General features: G+C 45.3%; 1 long non-coding RNA gene across 3 annotated transcripts in view; it reads right to left on the minus strand.

The window, feature by feature from the left end:
• The window catches only part of LOC102408807, an 84,013-nt gene extending 83,150 nt beyond the window's left edge, over positions 1–863 (minus strand). For 2 of the 3 annotated variants that reach the window (XR_006543595.2, XR_006543596.2), the window contains exon 1: positions 346–863. This is a non-coding gene — a long non-coding RNA (uncharacterized LOC102408807). The remainder of the gene's footprint in view (positions 1–345) is intronic. The other variant, XR_003102408.3, reaches the window with a different exon arrangement.
• Between the last annotated feature and the right edge of the window lie 6,183 nt (positions 864–7,046).

The following is a 7,046-nucleotide window of genomic DNA, read 5'->3' on the forward strand; positions in this document are numbered from 1 at the left end:
CATATTGCGTCGCCACCATCCCAGTATTAATCTGGGGGCGCCGTGGAGAAATCGCCTCTGGGGACGAGCTAATCCAACTCTGGTCTGCTGCTGATGCCTCTGAGAGCCTGAGCCAGAATCCCCCAGCTGCTGGATTCTCTAGGAAACCAGCTCCCCAATCTTAGAGGTGGCTTTCTGACCAAAATGCATCGTCGGACTAGCTCACGCTTCTTAAAAAGGAATTAGAGAAAAGGCAACAGCATTCAGCCATCAATCTGCCTGATGGCAGCATCCAGTCCCAGCAGACTGACTTCCGCTCTCCTAACACGGCAGAGACAGGACCTCAAAGCCCGCGGCCAGTCTCACCTGAGCTGGGTCTCAGCCAGGGCTCCCTTTGTCCCAGCAGCAGTGGGCTCCAGCTGGGAGAGGTCCGTGCTCCAAAGTGGCTGGTCTGGGAATCACGGATGAAGCTTCATATTTCCCTTCTCCAAGCGATCGTCAAAGCCTCTTCCAAGCTGCGGAACAAAACCTAGATGTGGAAACCCTCTCCAGGGCTGCCTGGGTGCCTGGCATCGCTTGGCACACTCAGCCCCGTTCGGGCTCCAGCCAGACTGCTGACCTCGCACTGGCGCTGTGTGATATAACTCGCTCGCACGGGGAGGCATTAACTGTCTCGTCCCCAAGCTCTGAGCCCTCACGTGTCTCCAAGATGCAGGCTCCTGTGATGCCACTGCTCTGACGCCCTGTCTGCTCTCTGCCAGGGCTCCAGCCATGCAGGGGTTCCCAACCCATCCCCTGCAAAAGATGCCAGCCAAGAAATCATCGTGTTCAGCCACGATTAATTCCAAGGCTTCTGTTAAAGTTCCTCCCCTTTATTTATGAAGCCAATAAAATATGTTTTCAGCATTAAGGTATGTATCAAGATTCTAGTGTTTTCCCATAAATACCTATTCATCGAAGTCATTTTAATCTTAAAAAAAAAAATCCAGCAGTCATTCCTTCGTTCCTGCATGTCATGTTCTCATTTGATTTATGTGAGTTTAAACTCCATATGGAGAGGATATGGTTGAGTGGGGAGACATGGTATTTTTTAAAGTGAAACCACATAGGAAATTAATAATGCACATTAGAATAGGGATTATGTTATTGGAGGAACGTGAGAGACACAGAAGAGGGGCATAGACCTGAGACCAGGGGGACCTGGGTCCCACTGCCAGTTCTAATAGTCCCTGAACTGTGCAGATTCATGCCGGTGACGTGGTTCTCGGGCGGCACTGTGCACACAGGCTTGCAAGCACTTAGGCTAGTGGGTTGCCAAAGTCCCTTCAGCGTCACCCTTATAATATCTTTCCTTAAAAGCCATCTTCTTGTAGCTTTCAAGGCAGCATGGCCAACAGATGGGCAATCACTGGAGTTACTGAAGACTTACAGATTTCAAGTCACTCACCCTTCTGAGCTCTGTGACTCCGCCAGATCTTGGAAGACGTAGATGCATCGGCGTCCTCGTCTACAAGACAGGAAAGCACTGCCTGACGCTGGGCTGATCCAGGTGCTGTATGAACTGAATGAGCTGACGCATGCAAAACCACCATGAACAGGACACACTCCATGTCATTGTGACCTGTCTTTATTACTCTTCGCCACAGTCAACCCGGCTCTTCCCCAGCTATCTTTATGGTTATTCAGTTATAAAGTCACTTCCTACTCTTTGTGACCCCATGCACTCCAGCACACCAGGCCTCCCTGTCCTTCATCATCTCCCGGAGCCTGTTCAAACTCATGTCCTTCCCGTCAGTGATGCCATCCAACCATCTCATCCTCTGCCATCCCCTTCTCCTCTCACCTTCAATCATTCCCAGCATCAGGGTCTTTTCAAATGAGTCAGCTCTTCGCATCAGGTGGCCAAAGTATTGGAGCTTCAGCATCTGTCCTTCCAATGAATATTCAGGGTTGATGTCCTTTAGGATGGAGTCATTTGATCTTCTTGCTATCCAGTGGACTCTCAAGAGTCTTCTCCAGCACCACAATTTGAAGGCATCGATTCTTCAGAGCTCCGCTTTCTTTATGGTCCAACTCTCACAGCCATACATGACTACTGGAAAAACCATAGCTTTAACTAGATGGACCTTTATTGGTAAAGAAATGTCTCTGTTTTTTAACATGCTGTCTAGGTTGGTCATAGCTTTTCTTCCAGGGAGCAAGCATCTTTTAATTTCATGGCTGCAGTCACCATCTGCAGTGATTTTGGAACTCCCCAAAAATAAAGTGTCTCACTGTTTCCATTGTTTCCCCATCTATTTGCCATGAAGTGATGGGAACAGATGCCACGATCTTCGTTTTCTGAATGTTGAGTCTTCAGCCAACTTTTTCACTCTCCTCTCTCACTTCCATCAAGAGGCTCTTTAGTTCTTCTTCAATTTCAGCCATAAGGGTGGTGTCATCTGAGTACCTGAGATTATTGATATTTCTCCCGGCAATCTTGAGTCCAGCTTGTGCTTCTTCCAGTCCAGCGTTTCTCATGATGTACTCTGCATATAAGTTAAATAAGTAGGATGACAATACACAGCCTTGACATACTCCTTTCCCAATTTGGAACCAGTCTGTTGTTCCATGTCCAGTTCTAACTGTTGCTTCTTGACCTGTATACAGATTTATCAGGAGGCAGGTCAGGTGGTCTGGTATTCCCATCTCTTTCAGAATTTGCCACAGTTTTTTTTGTGATTCACACAGTCAAAGGCTTTGGCATAGTTAATAAAGCAAAAGTAGACGTTTTTCTGGAACTCTCTTGCTTTTTTGATGATCCAGTGGATGTTGGCAATTTAATCTCTGGTTCTTCTGCCTTTTCTAAAAAAAAGCTTGAACATCTGGAAGTTCACGGTTCACATACTGTTGAAGCCTAGCTTGGAGAATTTTGAGCATGACTTTGCTAGCGTGCGAGATGAGTGCAATTGTGTGGTAGTTTGAGCATTCTTTGGCACTGCCTTTCTTTGGGGTTGGAATGAAAACTGACCTTTTCCAGTCCTGTGGCCGCTGCTGAGTTTTACAGATTTGCTGGCATATTGAGTGAAGCACTTTCACAGCATCATCTTTTAAGATTTGAAATAGTTCAACTAGAATTCCATCACCTCCACTAGCTTTGTTCATAGTGATGCTTCCTCAGGTCCACTTGACTTCGCATTCAAGGATGTCTGGCTCTAGGTGAGTGATCACACCATCATGATTATCTGGGTCATGTAGATCTTTTTTGTGTAGTTCTTCTGTGTATTCTTGCCACCTCTTCTTATTATCTTATGCTTCTGTTATGTCCATACCACTTCTGGCCTTTATTGAGCCCATCTTTGCATGAAATATTCCCTTGGTATCTCTAATTTTCTTGAAGAGATCTCTGGTATTCCCCATTCTATTGTTTTCCTCTATTTCTTTGCATTGATCTCTGAGGAAGGCTTTCTTATCTCTTCCTGCTCTTCTTTGGAACTCTGCATTCAGATGGGTATGTCTTTCCTTTTCTCCTTTATATGTTAGTGAAGTGAAAGGCAGTCAGTTGTGTCTGTGACCCCCATGGACTTTACAGTCCATGGAATTCTCCAGGCCAGAATACTGTAATCGATAGCCTTTCCATTCTCCAGGGGATCTTCCCAACCCAGGGACTGAACCCCAGTCTCCCACACTGCAGGGGGATTCTTTGCCAGCTGAGCCACAAGGGAAGCCAATGTGTTATCTATGTACTAAATACTGTCCTAGACTTGAATGAAGAGTTGCAGGAAAAATAAATGTCTGTTCTCATGGAAGCTAGCAGACAAATAAAAAGACTTTCAAAAACACCTCCACACAAATATCACATATATGCACAGGTAACAAAGGCAATTGTCACCATGCACTGATTAATTTCTGTCACAAGTAGCTGTTGTTCTCGCTCTGTATTATACCCTATTATGCCTGGAGAATGGATTATGAAGCTACATAAAACACAGCTCAAGGCTTCAGGCAATGGTAGGATAAGAAAATGTAGTAAACAAGTGAGTGCAGTAAAATACTATTTATGCAGAAAATATTTAGACAGTGTGCTATATATTCATAATTTGATATTGAGCGAAATTGATATCATCTCATGTAGCTAACATTCTAGAAAAGATAGGACACAAAATGAGAAAAGTAAGAATATCCTAGTGGCAGGAGGAAGACCAAGGGGTTCCAGGGTGGGTGTTCCTCTCTTATACAGAGGGAATATTTGTGATGATTTTAAAGACATGCTTCTAAGTCCTTTGGCACTCCACTCCTAACATGTGGAGTCCAATTCATCTCCTTTTGAATACATGTTGGAGTTAGCAACTCACTTCTAATTGAATGTGACAGAGGTGACACCATGTGACTCAAGAGACAAGCTCATAAAAAGTAGGACTGCTTTGCTTGGCCCTCTGAACCTTGAGACCCTGCCCTGGGAACCTGGGCACCACATTGTGGTGAAGCTCAGGTGACCTGGCTAGGTACCATGCAGGGGTCCTGGTCGAAAGACCTAGCTGAGACTGTAGCCAGTGACCACATTGGTCACCAGACCTGAGTGGGTGAGCTTCTCAATGATGCCAGCCTTCAAGCAGCAAAGGAGCCTTACCTCCATCAAGTCCCACCCAAGTTTCAGGTCTGTGAGTGGAATGGATGTGATCATTGTTTCAAGACACACAGCTCTGGGCTGATTTGTCACACAGCCAGAGTCACCTGAGCCGTATCACATGGGTTTGATAACTTTCTGCATGTTGACAGTGGCTATGAGAAATATCAACAACCTCAGATATGCAATGATACCAGTCTAATGGCAGGAAGTGAAGAGGAACTAAAGAGTCTCTTGATGAGGGAGAAAAAGCTGGAGTGAAACTCAGCATTCAAAAAACTAAGATCATGGCATTTGGTCCCATCATTTCACGGCAAATAGAAGGGAAAAAAATGGAAACTGTGGCAAATGTTATTTTGTGGGGCTCCAAAATCACCACAGATGGTGACTGCAGCCATGAAATTAAGAGACACTTGCTCCTGCCTGGAAAATCCCATGGACGGAGGAGCCTGGTAGGCTGCAGTCCCTGGGGTCACTAAGAGTCGGACACGACTGAGCAACTTCACTTTCACTTTTCATTTTCATGCATTGGAGAAGGAAATGGCAACCCACTCCAGTGTTCTTGCCTGGAGAACCCCAGGGATGGGTGGGCTGCCGTCTCTGGGGTCGCACAGGGTCGGACACGACTGAAGCGACTTAGCAGCTGCTCCTTGGAAGGAAAGCTATGACAAACCTTTTGGTGGTGGTGGTGTTCAGTCACTAAGTCACATTTGACTCTTTGCAGTCCCATGCACTGCAGCACTCCAGGCTTCCACTCTCTCCCAGAGTTTGCTCAAAGTTGTGTTCGTTAAGTTGGTGATGCTATTTAACCAGCCCCTCCTCTGACTCCCACTTCTCCTTTTGCCTTCAACCTTTCTCAGCATCAGAATCTGTTCCATGAGTCAGTTCTTCACATCAGGTGTCCAAAATATTGGCGTTTCAGTTTCATTAGGCCTTCCAATGAATATTCAGGGTTGATTTCCTTTAGAATGGGCTGGTCTGATCTCTTTGCAGTCCAAGGGACTCTCAAGAATCTTCTTCAGAACCACAGTTCAAAAACATCAATTCTTTGGCTCTCAACCTTCTTTATGGTCCAACTCTCGCATCCATATACATGACTACTGGTAAAACCATAGCTTTGACTATGTGGACCTTTGTCAGCAAAGTGGCATCTCTAGAGTATTAGAAAGCAATGCTCCAGTGAACTGTGTGCCTCTGAAAAGTCTCCTGCCACCAGTTGATGGTGCCTCTTTCACCCTCATCAAGAGACTCTAGTTTCTCTTCACTTCCTGCCATTAGACTGGTGTAACTGCATATCTGAGGTTGTTATTTCTCCAGGTCCTTCTCCTTCTCCAGAACCAGGCCACCTTCACCAAGCTGCGCAGTCAGTGGGTCAAAGCATCCATCTTCTTTCTCCTGGTCCATGCTTCCCCTGCTCTTCTCTATTCCTGTGACTTTGCCATGGAAGCAAAGGATGAAGAAGGGCACCTAGTCCTGCATAATACAAAATCTGTGCTTTCATCCTCCAGGTAACAGCAAGACACAAGAGTCATCAACCTCAGTCTGCTTTTAGAAATTATTTTCTCTTTTTGGTCAGATATGCTATTATGCCTAGCCTATGAGAATACTTTTTATAAATAGGCTACATTGATATGTCTCTCAGTATCATTTAAGCAAAACCACATATATAGCTAGAAAACTGAAGTTTAAATGCCAGTTCTTCTATCAACTAATCCTAGAGCCTTTGCCCTATTGCTTAACCTGTGTCAATCTCAGTTTCCTCATCCATTAAATAAAACACTGTAAAAACCACCTCTCAGGGCTGTTCGCCCAGGATCCATATGCAAAGCCGCTCATTCAGGGAGGGTATGGCAGAGAACACATGCTTTGGGACCCGCCCCACACTTCCTTCCCTGATCTGAGTCAGTTTCCTTGCTGAAAATTGGAAAGGGACTCTCCTCCTGTGGTGCAAATATTATTTCAGGTCACTCTCTCACCAATTCTCTCTCAAAGGCAAAATGATCCTCTAACATGAATGAGATGAAACTGCCCTGGCAAACGACCTTTTTGAGGTGCGAATCACTGTGCAATGCAAACTGTAAAGATCTTAAGTTGAGTAATTGGAGCACAAAGCATGTCACCACTCACACGCTCTGGACCCTATTTCACCATCATTTCTTACTGGAATCCATTAAGACAAGACATAAAGAAACCTCAAACAGGCAGCAAAAATATTTCACTTTGGTAGTTACCAGTTACTCTGCCTTTTATAGATACAAATGGTTTCTGTGTTGATGAGGTCATCTTTGTGAAGATAGAATCTGCTGATCTAGTCTTTTTGAGAAACTGTGGAGTTTGCAAGTAGGCTGCAGGAAAAGTCCTGTGTGCTTTCTAGGCACCCCTCCTGTGATCTCAGTCAGGGGCTCCTGGGGCAAGGTGCACTTCCCACCCGCGTGACAACACAGAGAGAAGATTCTGGGTC

This window comes from Bubalus bubalis, chromosome 12 (assembly GCF_019923935.1).
Source record: "Bubalus bubalis isolate 160015118507 breed Murrah chromosome 12, NDDB_SH_1, whole genome shotgun sequence".
NCBI lineage: Eukaryota > Metazoa > Chordata > Mammalia > Artiodactyla > Bovidae > Bubalus > Bubalus bubalis.